General features: G+C 43.4%; 1 protein-coding gene and 1 pseudogene across 2 annotated transcripts in view; both read left to right on the forward strand.

The window, feature by feature from the left end:
* The window catches only part of HECW1 (HECT, C2 and WW domain containing E3 ubiquitin protein ligase 1), a 316,328-nt gene that overhangs the window by 117,708 nt on the left and 176,227 nt on the right, over window positions 1–22,393 (forward strand). The gene's annotated exons all lie outside the window — the stretch shown is intronic.
* LOC102529301 (complement component 1 Q subcomponent-binding protein, mitochondrial pseudogene) lies at window positions 14,175–21,199 on the forward strand (annotated as a pseudogene).

Consider the following 22,393-nt stretch of genomic DNA (forward strand, 5'->3'; position numbering starts at 1 on the left):
GGGCAGGTTAACCCCTTGTGTCCTGGTTGCTTCTGGTGGAGCCTCAGGACCACGCAGCTCTGATTCTTGGAACATGTGGCACAGGTTACAGCTTCCACCCAAGTTACCTGGTACCTTCAGTTAAATAGGAGGAATAACCACACCAGCAGGCAGACAAGCCAGAAAGTGTTTTCTTCCTGCCAGTACTGTGTTTTTGAAACTAGTGGCTGTTGACAGAATTAACATTCATATTTCATGGGTTCCCTGATTTCAGCCATACCAACTATATCTTTATTGTGATGGTGAGGGGACCATCGCTAGTGCTTCTGTCTTGAATAGATCAGGGACTGGCAGACTTTTATTTTGCAGTCTTACTTGCTTATTCCTTGCCTGGCAAATTAGCCAATAAAAATCTACAGATCTAAAGAAATTGATAAATATTTGAAGCTACAGGGGAGTCAGAAAGAAAACAATAGCTATTAATCATTGAATAATGTCAACCCATCGGCTCTTTTATTTTACCTGATTTGACATTCACAGCAAACCAACAAGATGTCAATGATGTCATCATCCACACATGAGAAAACCCAGACTCTGGTAAGCCATGGCCCTTTACCAGGAGCCCATAACTACTGAGGTGAAGAAGACAAGATTCAGACCCAGTCTTTGTGGGGTCCAAAAGCTAGATTTTTTCCCTATGTTACAATGTCTCCAAATGAATCTGCAGTTGACCCATGAACAGTACAGACATTAGGCGTGCCAACCTCTCACGCAGTCAAAAACTTGTAATGTGTATCCAGAAATCCCTCCATATCTGCGGTTGGGTTCCTCTGTATCCTCAGTTCTCCGTCCAGGGAGTCATCCAACCATAAATCATGTAGTACTGTAATATTTACCACTGAAAAAGTTGCCTGTAAGTCGACCCACGCAGTTCAAACCCATGTTGTTCAAAGGTCAGCTGTATAATTCGTTAGCAGTTCTTTCACCAGAACTAAGCTATGAAAATACAAGACCTATTTTTCTCCAGCAAAGAGTCTTCAATCCAGTAATAAGATTAATAGGCATTCCGAGGGGAAATAGACTATTAAAATAATTACTTTTCAGTTTAAAATGCCATTTTTCTGCTTGATTTCCTCTGAACAGCTTCTATAAAACAGAGCAAAGATACAGTATAGGTAACTGCCACCAGCTCTGGGACATAAGGAGAACCAGCATCCTTGTTCATCACTGCATCCACCTTCTCCCCACTTCCCCCTCCCAGCTCCTCCTGCCGTACATTCACCTCCACGTACAACCTCCTGGTCACATTATATGTTTGCTGAGAAGAGCAGGTTACAGTTCTGTATGCAAAGGTTGCACTTAAAAGATACCAAAGTGACAAGAGTGGTGATTGAGGGTTGGTAGGATTTTGAATAATTTTTCTCTCATCTGCTTTTCCTGATAATATTTACCTGTATAAAGAAAAGAAAGGAATACAATTCAATGTCCACATTTTAGAGAGGGAAAAAAATGGTAATTTCATGAAAGCATTAAAGAGACCTCTGCCTCTTTAAAGAGACATAAAGGTGAGGATTTCCATTAATTTACTAGTAAACATGAAGAATTAGAGAGAATTACAAATATTCTTGTCAGGAATAGTACTTCAGAGCAGGCCGTCTATTGCTAAAATATTCTGAGCTCTGTTACCAATAATGAAAACATAGAAAGAAATACTCGGGAAGAGGGAGAGAGGGAAGGAAGAAAGAAGGAGGAGAAGAACAGAAAGAGGCTCCAGGATTTATTTTATTCTTTGGAGCATCATAATTTTTTAAGTTAAACTCATATTTCTCTACACCTTCCATTTCTTGTTGACTATCTGCCATTCACAAAGTCCAAAGAAATGATGAAATGCATAAATCTAAAATTTTTACCCTTTGTTTTTCTACAGTAAGAAGTAATTACAATTATTAAGAAATGAAGGTATCTTCAGTCTGCTTTCCCTTTCTGAAATATATGAAGGTAATTAGACTAAATGACCTGGTATATTAAATTCATTCCTCCATTTCTTCTTATTTACCATGAAAATGTGAACACATAGAAGCAAAATTATATCATTCATATTGTAAAGAAATTGGGAAAACAAAGTTGACAGAAAGTGTATCAGGATACAATAGGTTATTTGTGGTAACAAACAAGCCCCCCCCCACCAAAGTCTCAGTAGCTTAAACAAGTGTTATGTTTTACTCACTGTATTACTAGTCCCTGGTTCTACTCTGCTCATGGTAGTCACTTGGGTGACAAAGAGACACCATCTTCTGTGTTGCCAGCTGCCATCTCAGAGGGAGAGCGCGTTCTGAAAGGTTCCGCAGAGCCATTCAAACACCTCAACATGAAGCTGACACACTTACAACTCCTTGGCCATTATGGGTCCCATGGCCCTCCTAACCAGAAGAGGGCCAGGAAATGTCACCCTGCCATGTGCCTGGACTGCTCAGAGAAGACATGTTTGAGGAAAAGCACAACTTTTATCACAGGAAGCATAAAAAATAGAAACCCTCATATCAGATAATGTAAGTATATGTCGAAAAGTATATAATTGCCAGTGTTTTATTTTGATGCATAGTTGAGGTCAGCAACATCCTTTGGCCAATTGGATGTAATTGAGATCTACAGATTACTTCATCCAACAAAAGCAGAATGCACACACTTCTCACATTCACCAAGATAGACCACATTCTGGGGCATAAAACACCTTAGAAGTATGAAAGGATAGAAATCATGTAGTATCTACTCTGAAACCACAATGGAATTAAACTAGAAGTCAATAACAGAAAAATAACTTAAAACTCCTCAAATGCATGGAGATTAAGCAAGAACTTCTAAATAACACAAGTCGCAGGAAAAAAAAATCTCAAGATAAATCTTTAAATATTTCAACTATTTGAAAATGAAAACCAATTTATTAAAATTGGTAGAATGCAGCAAAAGCAGTGCTTAGAAGGAAATTTATAGCATTGAATGGATGTTAGAAAAGAAGAAAGACCTTAAATCAGCAATGTCCATTTCCACCTTATAAAAACTAGAAAAAGAAGAGCAAATTAAATCCAAAGTAAGCAGAAGAAAAGAAATAATAGAAACTAGTGTAGAAATCAAGTAAATTTAAAACAGTTACATCAATTGAGAAATCAGCCCAAAAGATGGTTATTTGAAAAGATCAATAAAATCAATAAGCTTCTAGCCCAGGCTAACTGAGAAAAAAAAGAGAAAGAATGCACATTAATAATATAAAAAATGAAAGTGAGGACATCATTAAAGAATCCTAGGACATTAAAAGGATAATAAAGGAATACTATGAACAGATACTTACAAATTTTATGGTATTTGTTCATAGTATTCTTCCATTGTCCTTTTAATACATAATCTGTACCTGCAAATTTGATAACATAGATGAAATATACCACTCTCATGAAAGACACAATTTGCCAAAATTCACAGAAGAAGAAATAGACAATCTAAATAGGCATATACATTTTTTTTTTAAGAAAATACATCAACAATTGATAACCCTCCAAAACAGAAAGCACAAGGGCCAGATGTGTTCACTGGTGAATTCTACCAAACATCTCATAGAGAAAAGACTTCTTAATTCATTCCATGAATGAATATCATTCATAATATCAAAACTAGACAAAGACATTATAAGAAAAAGATATGTAAACCAATATCTCTCATGGACATAGATGCAAAAACCCTCAGAAAAATATTAGCAAATTGAATCCAACAATGTGTAAAAAGAATGCACCAAAAGCAAGTGGGATTCATCCCAACTATACAAGACTGATTCCACATTGGAAAATCAACTAATGTAATCCATCACATCAAAGGACAAAAGAAGAAAAATCACACGGTTGTATTAATATTTTCAGAAAAAGCATTTGACAATATCAAACACCCTTGCATGATAAATACTCTCAATAAGCTAAGAATAGAGAAGAACTCCTCAACTTGATTAAGAATAACTACAAATACCTACAACTAATAACATATTTAGGTGAGAAACTTAAAGATTTTCACTATCATCAGGAACAAAGCAAGGATATCCCCTCTTATCATGTCTTTACAATATCATACTGGATGTTCTAGCTTATATAATAAGACAAGAAAAGTAAATAAAAGATATACAGATTGGGAATAAACTGTCATTGTTCACAAATGACAGAATTGTCTATGTAAAAAATGAAAAAAAAAAAAGACCCAAACTCCTGGAACCAATAGTAATTATAACAAGGTTTCAGGATACAAGGTTAATATACAAAAAAAAAAATCAATTGCTTTCCTATATACCAGCAATGAACAAGTGGAATATGAAATTAAAAGCACAATACCATTTATATTAGCACCAAAAATATTTAGATATAAATCTACAACATATGTACAAAATTTATATGACGAAAACTACAAAACTCTTATGAATGAAATCAAAGGAGAACTAAATAAATGGAGAGAGATTCCATGTTCATAGATTAGAAGACTCAATATTGTCAAAATGTTAGTTTTTCCCAACATGATCTATAGCTTCAGTGCAATCCCAATCAAAATCCTAGCAAATTATTCTGTGCATATTGACAAACTGATTCTAAAGTTTATATAGACAGGCAAAAAACCCAGAATAGCCAACAAAATATTGAATAAAAAGAACAAAAAGTTAGAGGACTAACACTATCTGATTTTCGAGACATTAGAACGCTACGTTAAGCAAGATAGTGTGATTTTGAAGACGAACAGACAAATAGCTCAATGGAACACAATGGGGAGCCCAGAAAGAGACTTACATACAGTCAACTGATCTTTGACAGATACATACAGTCAACTAATGTTTGACAAAGAAGCGATGGCAATACAATGGAGCAAAAATAGTCCCCTGAACAAATGATGCTGAAACCACTAGACATTGACCTGCAAAAAAAACCAGAACTCTGTCTAGACCCGGACCTTACACCCTTCAAAAAAATTAACTCAAAATAGATCATAGACCTAAATGTTAAATGAGAACTATGAGACTCCTAGAAGATAACCTAGGGTAATGGGATGACTTTTAGATGTAAAACCAAAGGCATGATCCATGAAAGACACAATTGATAAGCTGACATCATTAAAGTTAAAATCTTCTGCTCTGTGAAAGACAGTATCAGGAGAATGAGAAGAAAAGCCACAGACCAGAAGAAAATATTTGCAAAAGACACATCTGATAAAGTACTATTATCCAAAGAATACAAAGAACTCTTAAAACTTAACTATAAGAAACCAAACAACCAATTTAAAAATGGGCCAAAGACCTTAGCAGACTCCTCACTAAAGAAGTTTTATAGATGGCCAATAATCATATGAAAAGACACTCCACATCATATGTCATCAGGGAAATGCAAATTAAAACCATAATGACATAACACCAGGCACCTATTAGAATGGTTAAAATCCAGAACACTGACACCACAAAATGCTGGTAAGGCTGTGGAGCACCAGGAACTCTTGTTTATTGCTAGTGGAAATGCAAAATGGTACATTCATTGTGGAAGACAGTTTGGTAGTTTATTTTTCCAAAACTAAACATACTCTTTGCAAACATTGCAGGGGTCATGCTTCTTGACATTTAACTGAGCCATTTGAAAACTTATATACATGTAAAACTCTGTGCACAAATGTTTATAGCTTTACACATGATTGTCAAAACTTTTAAACAACCAAGGTATCTTCAGTAGCTGAATGGATCAATAAAACTGTGGTACATCCAGACAATGGAATGTTAGTCAACACTAAAAAGAAATGCACTATTAAACCATGAAAAAGGCATGGACAAAGCTTAAATGCATATTAGTAAGTGAGAGAAGCCAATCTGGAAAAGCTACAGAATCTATGATTCCAAGTATATAACATTCTGGAAAAGCAAAACTATGGAGACAGTAAAAAGATTAGTGGTTGTTTAAGGTTGATGAAGGGAGGGATGAATAGGTGATAGATTTGTATGAATATGACAAATATTTTGTGTATGTATGTATTTCATTAACCAAGCCCAGAACTTATCAAGAAGAATCAATGGAACAACATAACCAAGAGACTTTGGGGAAGGAAGGGTGGATGTTCAGTTTAATATTAGTATGTTATAAAGTAGTTGAGAATGCGTGGTGTCAGTACAATCATATAATGGAAGACCAGTGGATGTATGTTAACATGAAATTAACCCACATGTAAGTTTTGTAAATAATAGTGATGGAATAAAAAAAACTCCTTGAGTAAGACATATATTACAGAACAAGGCTACTGATAGAATTAATTAACTACTTTGAAAAACCCTTAATGTCTATTTCTTCCTTTCGCCTTACCCCAGGCCCTAATAGATTTGCATTAAATTTAAATGTGAAACCATAAAAAGTCAAAAGAAAGCATGAATGAATATTATCCTGAGTTGGAGAGCAAGAGAGATCTTTCAAGCATAAAGGAATAGAATAACAATGGAAAAGAAATCCAGATATTTGCCAATATAAAATGTGAAATTCTCTGTGAGTTAAAAAAAAATAAACAAAATGAAAAGACAAGTAAATATTGGGACATTCTGTCGTATTTATTGAAAAGGGCGGATATCCCAAATACATGAGAAGTAGTAAACTGTGCTCTTATGATAATAAGAAAAGCCATAAAATTCTATTTCAAAAATAGGAAAGACATGAGTCATTTCTGCATTGGTTATTCATTTGCTATATATTTATCCAGCACCTAAACGACGTTGCAGACACTGTCATGGGTGGGAGTCACACATGTGAAAGATTATTAAACCAGTGAGAGTATATTTAGCCATACTAAAAATCAAAACACAAAACACTCTGGTTTTTGCCTCCCGAAATAAAAATGTTATGATGCTACTCAATGCTGTTGAAGATACGCTGGGACAGGCACTCAAAAACTGCAGAGGAAGTGTGGGTGAGCCAGGTTCAAACACATGAGCTGGCAGGTTGGCAGGACACGTCAAGCGTAGGACTGAGTTACCGGGGTCCTCAGAGAATGACGTCACAAAATACTCAGATGACGATGCGAAGAATAAGCTATAAATTCTTTATGTGCAGTATATTTACAATAGTGAAAAATTAGAAATACCTTACAGAATCCAACAAAAAGATCGCTTGAAGTTCTTAAAATAACACCACAATGCAGAACAATGTATAATCGTTATGAAACGAATCTCCTAAGAATATTGAATAAAATAAAAATTACTCGTCATGTGTTACTTAAGTCAAGCACAAGATTAATGTTACATGTGGCACAATATTTTTCGGCTGAAGAATACTTATGTCTCCATTGAAAATAGTGGGAAGGAAATTTCTAATGTATCAATAGTGTTTATCTTGGAGTGATGGGGCTCGAGGTGGCTTTTATTTTTCTCTGTTTATTTTGTTTCATAAGCTGTTTATAATTAGCTAGCACTGTTTTTTTTATCATAAGAACCGTGACTATAGAAGAAATAGTATTAAGTTTTGAAAAGGCAAGAGGAAGAAGTAATGCAGAGGGCCCAAATCATGGAGGTGCCTTCAGCCTGGTCACTAGTTCCTCCACGTGGTTGTCTCCTGATGACTCACACAGCCTGTCTCCCCACCCCCTGTCTCTCCCCACCCCGCACAGACACACCCGCACACCTACAACAGATCCAAACGCTGCTCTTTCACTGGGTGGGTGGCTGTAGGCTTATTCAATCAAATGCCTTGTAGAGTTTTTGCCAATATCTTGCTAATTGACCCGTGGAGCCATTTCCTCTAGTGATTTATAGTATTTCCCGGCGTCAGCCTTTATTGAATTTCCCTGCTGGATTTTTGGCGTTAGAATTGTTTCCTAAATTGAGATCTATTCTAGGGAATGGCGTTCGATACCGGTGCTGGAAGGAGGCAGGGGTGGGGGAAAGTCCTAAGGTTTCAGGAATTGATTGTACAGAAGTCCTCTTGTCAAAGGGCCCCTTCTAGTTCCAGCTGATGGAGGCCCTGCGGCGAGACGTGACCCCTTTATTTATCTTGCTGTCTGTGTAAAGGACGGCAGAAACAGTGCGAAATCGCGCTACATAAAAAGCATGCAAGGGACAGTTTGGGATCAATCGAACAGACTGACTTACAGCCTGGCCTGTTCTTTCAGAGGTGTCTAGAGGCCAGCAACATTGATTTCCACGTCAGGACTCATAACTCCTGCTGTGTGTGGCCGCCCCAAGAATTCCCCTCCTTCTGTTCCAGCAAGTGACTAGAGACCCGCACGGAAGCTGCTCCCCGCTTGCTACTGATTTTAAAAAATGCAAGTGTCTCACACGGTGGCTTCCCATCTCCTTCCTCCTCAGATGATGGATGACCCTGCTTCACACTTTCTTGAGACAATTGAAGGGATCAGAAAAGAGGAGCAGAAGGGATCAGAAAACCTTCCTGCCTCTACTTTTTGGTAGATGAGCTCCCCACAGCCCTCTCTAAACCCGCCTGGGGACTAGACCTGCCCTCTGTCACCAGCTGAGGACACTTCTCCATCACCCTGTCCGCTCCGCTGTTAGATCACGCCTCTAACTGTGCACCAGCTCTTTCTCCCAGAGCTCCTCGTTGCTCACGCCCCTCTCCATCTTCCCCCATCTCCTTCCCAAAAGGCAGAACGTCTTCAGTCGGAAATCTGGACTGCCTCCAGCTCCTTTCCAGGTCTCCGCTCCAGCTTCCATGACTCCAGCTCTTGTTAGTCACCACTGGCCTCTACTCTGGAAAACCCATCGGTCAACTATTAGTTCTCACCTTCCTAGCCCTTGACAAGCTTGACCACACTTTCCAAGAAACGTTGCTTTCTCCACTTCCAGGAAAACGTAATTTCCAGTTTTGTTTTTTTTTCCTGATTCACTGACGGCATCATAGGCTCTTGCCCTGACGCCCTGCACCTGTGGGCTGCCCCAGGACTCGGACGTTAGTGCTCTCCTATCTGTACCCACACTTCCCCCTTCACGGTCTTATCCACTCTGGTGACTTCAAAAAATCATCTGTAGGCTGGTGACGTTCACTCTGATACATCCATTTCAGACCTTTCCTCTGAACTCCAAGCTTGAATATTCCACTCCTGCTTGAGATCTCCAAGCGAATGCTTAATAAACACCTCACGTTGACCTCCCCAGCTGACTTCCTTACCTGCTCACCAGCCTCCGCCACCCACAGTCTCCCCGGTGTCAGCTGATGGCAATTCTTTCCTTCTCGTATCTCATGCCCAAACTGTAGCATCATCTTTGACTCCTCCTTTCTCTGCACCCCACACTCACACCTCCATCCCCACACATAGACCTCTTCTCGGACGTCCCCAGCTACCCCGCACCCGGCCCTGGCCACCAGCATCTTTCCCCTGATTCCTGCAGCAGCTTCCTACCTGCCTTCTTTCCGCCTTTGGCACCTATGGCAACACATCCCCCAGCGTGTGACTTTTGAAACCTAATCTGGGATGTGCCACTTCTCTGTTTGAGCCTCTGGCGTCTCCCAAAGCCTGTTCAGTGGCCTACGAGGCACTACGTGACCCGGTCCCCTTTCCTCTGCTGCTCGCTTGCTCCAGCCTCTGGGCCTCTTTAATGTCCCTCCCGCCCTCCAGGGCGCACCTGCCTGGGGATTTCACGCTTGGTGTCCCCTCTGCCCTGATGCTCCTTGCCCTGATGTCCAGGTGGCCTGTTTGCCCTCCTCCTCAGATACCACCCGCAGGGAGGTCTTCCCTGACCTCCCCCCCCCCCATTTAAAACTGCAATCTTAGGCTTTTGTACTGCTGCCCCTCCCTTCCTTCCTTCCTTCCTTCCTTGTTGCTTGCTTGCTTGCTTTATTTCTTTTTCTTTCTTTTTCTTCCTTCCTTCCTTCATTCCTTTCTTTCCTTCTTTCCCTCTTTCTTTTTCTTTCTTCCTTCCTTTCTTTCTTTCCTTCTTTCTTTCTCTTTCTTTCTTTCCTTCTTTCTTTTTCTTTCTTTCTTTCTTTCTTTCTCTTATTTCTTTCTTTCTTTCTCTTTCTTTCTTTCTCTTTCTTTCCTTCTTTCTTTCTCTTTCTTTCTTTTCTTTCCTTCTTTCTTTCTCTTTCTTTCTTTTCTTTCCTTCTTTCTTTCTTTCTTTCTTTCTTTCTTTCTTTCTTTCTTTCTTTCTTTCTTTCTTTTAGTTACTACTTAATAGATAAGGAGACACGTTTCTTGAGCTCTCTAAGTAGATACCTAATATACACCTCACATCAAACTCTCCAGCTGACTTCCTTGCCTGCTCACCAGCCCCCAATGAACATTTGTATAAGCACTAGCCGCAAACTGCTTATCTGTGTCCTTTTTATGATGTGGGAGGGATTATGTCCCAGTTTCAACTAAATGGCAAAAAAACATTTTAAATAAAACGTGGTGTGCTCATCACCAGAACCCACGGACTTCCATTGGATCATGTCTGATACCCTCAAAACCTTCCCTACAGTATTTATTTATTTATTGTAATATAAGTCAGTTTACAATGTCATGTCCATTTCTGGGGTGCAGCATAATGTTTCAGTCATACATATACATACGTATATTTGTTTTCATATTCTTTTTATTATAGGTTACTACAAGATATTGAATACAGTTCCCTGTGCTATGCAGTAGAAACTTGCTGTTTATCTATTTTATATATAGTAGTGTGTACCTGCATTTCTTCCCAGTGCTCCTGTCTCACCTGCCCCTGCTCACATCTGCCCCAGGGCTCTTCTCTTTGCCCACTGTGTACGGCCTCGCTAGTTTTCATTCAGTTCCTTGAACCGCCAGGAATTCCCTTCGCTGCATCTTCACCCTTGCTCTGCTTCTGTCTAGAAAAACAACCCCCGTCCTGGTCGCCTCGTTCATTTGCTCTCAGATCTCAGATCATGTGTCACCTCTGCCAAGAGGTCTTCTCTGCCGCTGTCTCCAAGGTTTCCCTCATCTTGCTTCTTTTATAGCAACTGATCTTTCTCCTCCGTGGCTTATTGCAATTCTTAAGTGCATATTATGTGCGTGTTTTTATGTTTCCTTGACTGTCTCCCTAAACTGTAAGTTTCCTGGGGACAGGGCTGTACCTGTTGTGTTCAACTACGTAAGTAAACGCAGCAGCTGGGTGGCTGTCAAAGTGGAAATTCACTGGGCACTTTCCCTTGGTCAGGGGTCCCCAGTGCTCCCTCCACGGGGTGTGCACAGCCCATCTGGGATGCAGAAGAGAAGAAAATCAAAGTGGGGCAGAAGTCGATCAAATACAGAAAGGGAGTGAGGAGTGTGAGAACGCTGGCTCCAGGGATGAGTCTGCCCTAGACGCTGGGTCAGGACTGGGAACCCTTGCCCACACTCCTCTGAAAGGACAGATGCTCAAAGGAGACCACGCCTCCTGTAGCTGACACCGGTGGTGACAGAGCCCATTTGCGCTTTCTCTTTCATTGATGGATTGTAGTTCCTGGTGAGCAGTCAGCACAGTCCAAACGGGTTTTGCTTGAAGAAGAAGGCTGGGTGCACTGGGGCTGGTGAAGCACCAAGTGTGCACCCAGTGATGAAGCTGCCAGGGCTGTGCTGCAGCCACGGGGAGCCCTCAGGACACCTTCCTTTGCAGGGTGCAGGTTGGCTCCTCTGAAGAGTGCGGCATGGCAGGGAGGCTGGCTGAGGGCATTTTCTGCTCCCTCTTCCCTTTTCCTGGTTGTACAGTTGATCTCTGCTCAGTTTACCCTGGAACAAGTAAATCTAAAGTCAGTTTTGTTTATATTGTTTATATTATATCACATATTTAGGTGATGTTATTATGTATGTTATTTATATTTTCATAAATTTCCTTACATATTTATATTTCATTTATACACATATTTCTATATATTTCGAATATAAATATATTTATATTATTTATATTTTATATAGTCCATTATGTGTATATTTATAAATATTTAAAAGAATGCCTAGCAAAAATGCTGACAAATTGTAGGCTCTCAAAAATGGTAGCCATTTATTTTTCCATTACTACCACTGTTGGCAGATACACAGAGTTTCTGTTCACCACCCTTAAAATGTTTTGTATCCAATAGAAATCTAAACTGCTACCCCTAAGAGAGCCATCACCAACCAATCTCACCCAGAATTACACCTGTTACCCCTGCTGGCCAGTCTGCTTACAATTTGGAAGTCGTGCACGGAGCTCAGGAAGCTGTGTGATGCTGCGTGAGTGCCCGCCGAGAAGCACTCAGCTTCCCAGGAGGGTGGGGAAGGGGCGGTCATCTAATGACTCTGTGCTAATTAAATGGGAAAGTCAGTAGATCCGCAGAGGATTTACGTACTGTGACGGCAGTAATGTTCATTTATTCAAATGTTATTGAGTGATTTGCTGTGTCCCGGGCACTGGGCGTGAACCAAACAGTCCTGGTTCTCATTAGACATGCCTTGTAATGGAAGAAGATGAACAATAAGCAAATGGATGCGTATTTGTTAGTCCGTGGTGTTAAACACTATGACAAGAGCGCAGCGGGAAAGGGAATGTGAGTGAACGTGGGACAAGGATGCTGCTTGCTGCAGGGCGATTAGGGACGAGCAGACAAGTAGGTGATCAGTGGTGCTGGAGCAGAGGCCTGAGGGAAGGGGGATGCAGGGCTCTGCACATCCCTGGAGGAAAAGCATCGTGGCAGAGGGAGCCGTGAGGGCAGAGGTCCTCTGGCACAGCTGTGATCGATGGGCTGAACGAATAGTCCCGAGGCAGAGCTGCTGGAGCCCAAGGGAGGAGAAGGGTGGGCGTGAGGTCGGGGATGCCAGGCAGGAGGGCAGATTACGGGAGCAAGGATGTCTCCCGATGTTCAGCCTGAGCCCCTGGGATAACAGAGTTACCATCTACTGAGATGGGGAAGAGCAGACGAGGGGCTGGGTTGACGGAGAACTTGTGTGTGGGCTGGTGCTTGGGGCGCAGGTTAGATATCCACGTGGATGGAGCTAGCTGGGGGGGAAACCCACCACCACTAATCGTATGATTGTCCGCATATTACAAATGGGGGGGTGTTCCTCAGGTCTTCTCATGGGGAGTGTTATAGTAACATCTCTCACTTCAGGGCTTACACAGCTGAGACCACCAGGGCTGAGCTCCTGGACGACAGGAGGAGGGCGATTAGCTGGACAGGCTGCAGCCAAGGCTGATAGACGGTAGAGCCACAGGATGTCCTGCAAGTTAGACGCATCGAGGCAGCAGTGTCAGAATTTGGGAGCAAAGCCAGGAAGGAGGGGCAGGGTGCCCATGTGTACTTGGAGAAATATCCCCAGGTATTTCTATTCATCTTCCCCCTGCTTGATATTTTTCTGGGAACATTGTGATAAGGTTTCCTAAAATTTTTAATCAAGAGTGCTTCTTGAAAACGCGCAATGTATTTGGAGTCAATAAAATTTTTGCTGGGAAAGGAAGCACACAGACTAGGCGTCTAGGAGTCACAGGCCTGGATCTGAGGCTCCACTTTGCTATTCCCTGGCTCTGGGGCCCCAGACAAGTGCCCCCTCGGAGCCCAGCTCCTCCTCTGCTGGGGACTGGGACCTGCCCCCCGCCCGCCGCCACCACCTGGAGGAGGGTCGTGCGATGTGACAGCTGAGGAGGCTTCTTGTAAATTGCTAAATGCTAGTGCAAAAACTTGCTATTGTCACCCATCCATCTCTTGCCTCAGACTCGTTTTTCTAGAAGTCCGTTTTCATGTGCAATGGTGGGTTCTTCCCCATCGGGGACATTGAATCCCCAACTCCCCTGCCCACATTCAAGGCTCCCCAGAGCTGGCCCCAGCCTGCCTCTCCCACCCCAGCCTCCCCTTCCAACCCAGTCAGTATCTAGGTGTGCTGAGCCTGCGCGGATGCCAGCTTCCCAGGGGCTGGGACTTCTTGTCTCTGGTTCTGTCTCTGTTCACTGGTCTTCCCACTGCCCACAGCAGCGCCTGGTGGGTCTCAGGCACTCAAAAATATCATCCAATGAAGGAATGGAGTGCAGTCTCCCAGTACTTGCTACATGTTCCTACGTGACGGGTAGCCCGGCCCCATTTGCGGTTGGCTTCCAGCCCCTTTCCGAAAGTTCCCTGATGCTGTCTCTTGCCAGAAGGTCGTGGGCCAGAATGGAAAGGAACGAGGACGTTTGGTGGATCAGGCACGTGCAGGCTGGACCTGGCCCACAGGTGGCGCCCAGGAGGTAGGCGGGAGGGTGCAGAGCCCGTATGACAAGTGGCAGGTCCGTGCAGGCAGAGTATCCGGGATGCCCAGCAAATGGGGTGCGAGCCAGCACGGTGAGTCCAGGAGGCCACTTTGGGGGATCCAGGCTGGCTGTGGACAGGGTAGAGATCTGAGAGCTGACGGTGGGACTGAATTGCAGGGGTAGGTCTCTGTCCAGGGAGAATGGCCGGACAAGGCAGGGACCCAGTCACAGAGGAGCACGGAGAGCGATGACGTTTCCATCAAGACAAGATGTGACAATACTCCACAGTGACATGTACCACTGCCAAGAGCCCGCCTGGGCCAGGCGGCTTGCCTCCATTCTCTTTAATTTTTACAACCATCCAGGATAGTTACCAGCTGATGGAACTGAAGCTCGGAGAGGACGGAAGCATTAAGCCGATCTGGTTACGCACAGCCAGCTTAGGGCCCCGTTGCTGGTCAGTTCTCTGCACAGGTGGGTCCTGATCCCAAGCAAGGTTCTTTCCTCCGTGTCATGTGGCCCCAGGGAACCAGCCACAGTCACGGGCGCCAAAGTGGAGCTAACTTACAAGAACGCCCAAAGCCCAGTTAATAACCAGGTCACAAGGTCACAGCGAAATAGATGCAAATTGGATCTCACCCCACGTCCCCAACTAAGGACTAAGCACAGGGTGGCCCGGAGTCTGACAGGGAGCTCAGGGAACTGCCAGCAGCAAGAGGAGGGGGGCAGGACAGAGCCGGGTGGGTCACGATCTGAGGCAACATTCCTCCTCCATCCAGCAGTTCTCACGCCGCCCTGCGATCTTCCCCGACTTCACCATCACGCGAGGAAGTGAGCAGTGGGCGCTCTGCATCCAGCTCAGCTTCCCCGGTAAGACAGGGCAACATCTGGGCTTTGGTATCAAATAAGGCTCTGTTCTGGCACCTGCACTTTCCCCAAGTCCAGTCCTCAGTCTTGGGCATCACGTGCTTTAGGGCGCTCTCCAGATGCAGAGACAGTTCTCCGGTGCGGTGGTGGGAGGGTGGGATTTTGTTTCTCGAAATAAGGAACAACTTTCAGTGCCTTATGTAAGCTTCAAACCCGAGGAGGGAAGGTCTAACACATGCTAAAGGGGACAGTGCCAGGCAGCAGAAACTCACTGCTGCGTCTCCCGTGACCTCAGACATGCTGGCACCTTCCACAAGCCCGTCACCTCCCTCAGAGAGCAACAGGTGCATCAGCACAGGTGGCCCCAACAGGGAGAACTTAAAGACATCGGTGACAGTGCTACACCAGCCTTTCTGAAGCGTGGGAGTGGTGGTGGGAGGGAGGGTGTTTGTAAATAGCGCTTTCTGGGCAGAGAGAGGGGAAGTGACCAAGAGAGACCCTGCAGGACTGGCCACCACTGCTGCTGGAAAACCAGCTCCTTCTGATCCGACGGGAAGCAGCTTATGTAAAGCCAAGCAAACGCAGGGTATTCACTTTGCTAACACCTGGCTCCTTAATCCCCATCCCAGCCCAACTCTGGCCGCAGCAACCATTCCCTGAGGAGGGCAGGTCTTGTTTTATTGAATCAACTGAAGCTTGGAGAGGGCCGGTGATTTTTGTTAAGGATCACACAGCAGGTGGAAGAGTATTTAAACCCAAGTCAATCTGGCCTCAGAGGCTTTTGCCCCCATTCCCCAGCCATTTTTGCTACCAGGAAGGATGTTCCCTGGGTCCAGCATCCTGGGTGCTGGCGGCAAGATTGAGGACTGAAGGACCATCGGGGCACTGGACCAGGATCAGCCCGCTCTTGGAGGCTGAGGGGAAGACCAGAGGACAGGGAGGGGGGCAGAAGCAAGAGTGGGGCTGGATGATTGATGGAAGAGGATGTTTGCGTGACATGTGTGTTTTCCAGTCCCGCTAAAGACTTTCACATCATCCTTTATTTCTACCTGATTATCTCTCCATCTCATAGCCCTAATCAGTAGTTCCCACATCACTTTGGTGAGAGAGAGACAGGTGATTGTAAACCCATTCATACCAGACAAACAGAAAGAAAGATTCACTAAATTGCTTTTAAACATTAATGGCATCTGTGACATCACCATCTTGCTTTTAATTATTTTTAAGATCTCAACTCTATAAACAAAACTCCGCTTTTGGCTTGAACATTTTCACTGGTACATGGTGATGCCAGCTTAATTAGCATCACTTGCAATGAGGAAAATTAGAACAATCTCAATTTCTACAAATAGAATTAGTGTGATAATTATTATAAATATCCATGTGTTAAAATATTGTAGTTATTGAAATTCTTGTGATGTATTTTTAATAGCGAAAGAAAATGCTTATATACTATAATAGTCAAACATAAAAAGCAGAATACAAGAATGTGTGGTCTCAACTATCTACCAAAAAAGGAAAAAGGAAAGAAATATTGGCAAGTGACCATTTGGTAACCTCTGAGTGGCACTGTTGTGGGGGCATAAGTTTTTTTTTTAATTTTTGTGTATTTCTCAAAATTTTAGCATGTGCCTTTTTTTTTTTCGCTCAGAAGTCCCACAGCTGGACTTCCTCGGGTCCTTGGAATTTGCAGAATGTGGCTTGGCTTTTCTTGATGCCCAGGGAAGGCAGTGGCAGTGTCTGCCCAGTGGTGAGGGCGAGGCTCGTGGCCCTTGCGAAACACACCCGCATGTTCAGCTCTGAAGTCAGCGGTGCCGCCGTGGACACGGTGGCGTGACTCCAGCTGAAGGAAGTGCTCTCATCCGCCACTGATGCTCAGGTCCAGAGCAGACGTTTCCATGTCACCTTCACTTGACATGCCGGTTTATAGCCCGCTTGGCCACTCCAGACTGAGGAATGAGGCCGGATGTGAACTAAGGCCGCTGAATCTGTTTAGAAGTGAACTGTCCCAGGGTTCTTCCCGGCACCTCTCAAGACTTTGCAGCCTTCAAGATGCGCTTGGCAGCCTCAGTGGCTCTGCTTCTGGTTGGAAACTGCCTCCCTCTCCATCCTGTGCTTCCCCAAGTCTGATCGCAGTTGTTAAAATACCCCAATGGCTGCCTCCTCTTTGCAGTTTTCTGTGACCACCACCCCTTAAAGACAGTGATGGACCATCTGTGGGTGATGGTTAAAATACAGCTTCCTGGGCCCCACCCCGGTCTGCTGAATTAGAATCTCCAGGAGGGCGGGGCGTTTGTTTTAATTTTGTTCTCATCTAAAACAGTCAGCTTTTTCTGCGTCAGTGGCATTGACTTGAGAACAGGGATGACGTCTTAAACAGCTAGTCCAGAGCTTTGCAGAGAGTCAATATTCAGGGGATGTTTGTTAAACGGAATTGAATTATATACAATCAAAGCAAGGGAACGCTTCAGTCCTGATGTTCAAGTCCTTGCCAAAAGGCCACAATTACTTTTGTTTGTTTTTGTTTATTTCTAACACTTCCTAATCAGCAGATGGAAACTTGTTAATTATAGAGATTGCTGTTTATCATCTTTCAGATTGGTTTTGCGTCCTATAAAGCGGAGGCTGTGTGGAACCGGTCTCCCGTTTGCTGTGTGCGGCCAGTGTTCCCTAGGGAGAGCGGTGCAGGGGCCACCAAGAAGCGAGATGGCTCAGGGACACTCAGAAGGAGTCACTCACCAAAATTGTTTTGCAGGCTTTCCAGTCACCAGTCCCAGCAAGAATCCTTCCCGTGCCTCCCCCTGCAGCCCTGCGTGTGTGTTTCTTCCTGGTAACGCTTGCTTTGCCATTTGGGTATATGAGACTCCATCAAGTATCTCAGGCTGTTGTGAATTTTTCATACCGATGTGTGCTGGCTTTCCAGAGCAGGTAGAAGCCATAGCTAACATTCCGGTTCATTTTCTAAGTGTTTGACACGTGCATTTTGTTGACTGAATGCATAAATAAATGGGGATTGTCTAGGAATTGCACCCTGAGCAGTTTGAAGCCATTTTGACATGTGCCTCTAATGACCTTGGAGTAATATTAATAAAGCGAGAGTAAGATGCTGGCCTCTGACTGTGGGTCATAATTAAGCTGCTGACATGAAGTGTGCTGTCTTCCCAGAACTGGTGGCAGTAAGCCTCGTCCTCTGCAAAGAACAAAGCTAATGTCTTGGAAATCTATGCACTTAAGACTCATTAGCATGGACCTGTGGCTCTTGCCTCTTTAGAACTAATGTTTCGCCTTGAACAGCCTTTCAAAAACCTGAATTTCTTCACTTTCTCCTTTTCCTTTTAATTCCGCTGTCTCTTGGGTCTTTGCACAAAAGCTTAATGAGCAGTTTGAATGGCAACCAAGGCAGATGACAGACTCTGTCGTTGCTACCTCATGCAGTGTCTGATGTGAATCCCTGGAAGGATGCAAAACCTTCATCTCTGATGTTTTCTGCCTGCAAGGTAAAATGGAAAATCAGAGATGTTATCTGAATAATTAATTCAAGCCTCAAATGAAAAAAAGTATTCTAACGTATCTAGATCATTGAGACTTCTCAGTTTCTATTTGTCTGGGTGTAGAAGGCTCGTCTTTTAAGTAACTGAAATGACAGTGAGAGCCCTTGAATATATTACCATCTCATTGAGACCTATGACTTCTAGGCATTAGCTTAAGAGTGAAAAAAGTCTTAGCCAGCTGGTAATCATCTGGTTTACCTTCTGGTAATGGTTACAGAGAGCCAAATTAAATTGTATTTCCATTAAATTGAATGTAAACCCATGCTGTGCTATTGAGCAAATGGCCAAGAACTTGGGGCGGGGGGGAGCACTGGGGCTTGGCATTTCACTGCGGCAGCTACATCTTTTGTGTATCGTGGACAAACTCAGGTGATGGTCTGAGACTTTCCGTTTTTTCCTTTTAATTTTTCATTGACGTATAGCTGATTTACAATGTTAGTTTCAGGTGTACAACAAAGTGATTCCGTTATACTTGTACATACATACATTTTTTTTCTTTTCAGATTATTTTCCATTATAGGTTTTTATAAGAAATTGACTATAGTTCCCTGTGTTATTCAGAAGGTCCTTGTTGTTTATCTATTTTAGATACAGTAACGTGTGCCAGACTTTCAGTTTTACAAAACTGAAGATACTCTCCAAAATCTCCAGCAGACTGTAGCTCCTGCCCATGAGTTCATAGGCTCCAAGCTGCCTCCATTGAGTGTCCCTTCTCTTTAGTTCTGAAAAATCAAAAAAAATGCATTGGTATGACAAGTGTCAGAAGGGACTTTTTCTGAAGGCTCTTCAAGAATTACAGTAGCAATTCCTAGTCTTTTGAGGAAATTCCCACACTGTTTTCCATAGTGGCTGCACCAAACTGCATTCCCACCAGCAGTGTAGGAGGGTTCCCCTTTCTCCACAGCCTCTCCAGCATTTGTCGTTTTTGGATTTTTGAATGACGGCCATTCTGACTGGTGTGAGGTGATACCTCATTGTAGTTTTGATTTGCATTTCTCTGATAATTAGTGATATTGAGCATTTTTCATGTGCTTTTTGATCATTTGTATGTCTTCCTTGGAGAATTGCTTGTTTAGGTCTTCTGCCCATTTTTGGATTGGGTTGTTTATTTTTTTCTTATTGAGTCGTATGAGCTACTTATATATTCTGGAGATCAAGCCTTTGTCGGTTTCACTTACCATATGACCCAGGAATCCCACTCCTGGGCTTGTATCCAGAAGGAAATCTACTTCAGGATGACACCTGCACCCCAATGTTCATAGCAGCACTATTTACAATAGCCAAAACATGGAAACAGCCTAAATGTCCATCAACAGGTGACTGGATAAAGAAGATGTGGTATATTTATACAATGGAATACTTCTCAGCCATAAAAACCAACAACATAATGCCATTTGTAGCAACATGGACACTTCTGGAGAATGTCATTCTAAGTGAAGTAAGCCAGAAAGAGAAAGAAAAATACCATATGAGATCGCTCATATGTGGAATCTAAAAAACAAAAACAAACACAAACAAACAAACAAAAACAAAGCATAAATACAGGACAGAAATAGACTCACAGACAGAGAATACAGACTTGTGGTTACCAGGGGGGTGGAGGGTGGGAAGGGATAGACAGGGATTTCAAAATTGTAGAATAGATAAACAAGATTACACTGTATAGCACAGGGAAATATAGACAAAATGTTATGATAACTCACAGAGAAAAAAATATGACCATGAGTGTGTATATGTCCATGAATGACTGAAAAATTGTGCTGAACACTGGAATTTGACACAACATTGTAAAATGATTATAAATCAATAAAAAAATGTTAAAAAAAAAAAAAGAATTACAGTAGCAAGTGTAAAATAAGCATGTTTAAAAAGTAGTTGCTCTTCTGCACGTGTCTGCTGATGCCTTTGCTGCCAAGATGCTGCAAGGCTCAGCGCGCTTGCGGGGTCAGTGCAGCAGCCCGGCCTCCTGCAGCCTGGGGGGGTGGAGTGGGAGGCGGGTGGCCCTGCGACTGTGGCTGAGGCTGCGGCCGCAGTGGCAGACTGCACACCGAAGGGGCAAAGCTTTTGTTGCCTTCCTCAGTGATGAGATTAAGGAGGAAAAGAAAATACAGAAGTAGAAGTCTCTCCCCAGGATGTCTGGAGGTTGGGAGCTGGAGGTAAATGGGAAGGAAGCCAAATTAGTGCAGAAAATCGCTGGAGAAAAGATCATTGTGACTTTCAGCGTTAACAACAGCACCCCACCCCAACATGATGGAGACAAAGAGCCCTCCCAAGGGCGGAAGCTTGAAGAACAGGAGGCTGAATTGCTGTCCGCTCCCCATTTCATGGTTGAAGTTATAAAGGAGGGCAGCAAGATGGCCCTCGTGCTGGGCTGTCATTACCCGGAAGACAAGGTTGGACAAGAAAAGGGGGACCAGAGTGACATTTTCTCCATCAAGGAAGTGAGCTTTCAGTCCACCAATGAGTGTTACTGGAAGGACACTAATTACATACTCAACACAGATTGCCTGGATTGGGTTTATATAACCACCTAATGGATTTCCTCGCGGACCGAGGAGTAGACAACGCTTTCACCGATGAGTTGGTGGGACTCAGCACAGCCCTGAAAAGTTTTGTCAAAAGCCAGTAGAGGAGACAAGGTGCCAAACACCTTAATTTTATGGCAGGCTTCGGCCAGTGAACAACAAAACCTACTCTGAAGCCAGACCCACATGCTTTGAAATGGTCTTCATCTTGGGATGTCATGGAAAATAATTCAATTGTAACTTATTTCTCCTGCCTCTCATTTGTTTCTTCTACAGACCTGTTTCTAGATTTTTGTATAACAAAATGATGGACAGTAAAATTGGTTTATCTCCTCTAAAAAAAGAAAAGTAGTTGCTAAGTTTCTTTAGTGGGTTGATATTCCTCCCTATCATTTCAAGTGTCCCAATCGTTTTGTCCTAAATCACTGAAGCTAAGCCTAAATCCTTTTTAATAGCACCAGTTTTTGTTTCTTATTTTATTCTTCAACCATCTCTGCTGGCCCTCATCTCCTAGCCTGGGTACAGAGATGGTGCACCTTGCAGTGGCCAAGGGAACTGCTGACAGCTAGAACAGAATTGAGTCACGTGGGATAGAAATATTGCTGGAGTGGGGCTCAGTGGGTAACAGGGCACTTGCGAGGGAACGTATTACTTGGGATGGGAACTGGCTTTGTGACCTCTCCAGGGAGGCAGAGGGATGGACGCGCAACAGAAAGAAGGAGAGAGACCGGATGCACTTCGTTCGTATTGCCAAATGCTATTTCTGTGTTACTCTTCACCTCTGCTCTAAGCTGTCTTCCAAAAATGTCTTAGGTATTGACATTGAAGTGACATCAGATGGGGATGTGTTCTTTCCTGACACACTGTAACAGAAGGAAAGGGCTGCTACTGGTTCCATTCCTCTGTGTCCTGATAACGGGCCGTTATGGTTCATGTTCCTAATGATTGGCATCTTTGTGAGCGCTCTGGTCCAAGATGGTACCTTCCTCTGTCCTGACAGGCGATCTGAAAAAGCAGCGCTTGAGAACCTCTCGTACTGCTGAGATGAGAGAGGTCAGGTGGCAGACACTTCTGAGTTGCCCCTGAAGGAAGTTTTTCAGGGGCACAGAGTTTGTTAAAGCACGATGTTGGTGAACTCACGACTGCATTTCTCCTCTATCTTCGGAAGGGCTCACTCTCCCCCAAAGAAACGCCTCTCTCCTTACCTTCGCACACTTGGCCTTCAGATTGGTCTTGTCTCTATTCCAGCCTCATCCCTCCCCAGGGACCCTTCCTCCAACACACAGGTCTTCTCCCTG

Source organism: Vicugna pacos, chromosome 7, assembly GCF_048564905.1.
Source record: "Vicugna pacos chromosome 7, VicPac4, whole genome shotgun sequence".
Lineage (NCBI taxonomy): Eukaryota > Metazoa > Chordata > Mammalia > Artiodactyla > Camelidae > Vicugna > Vicugna pacos.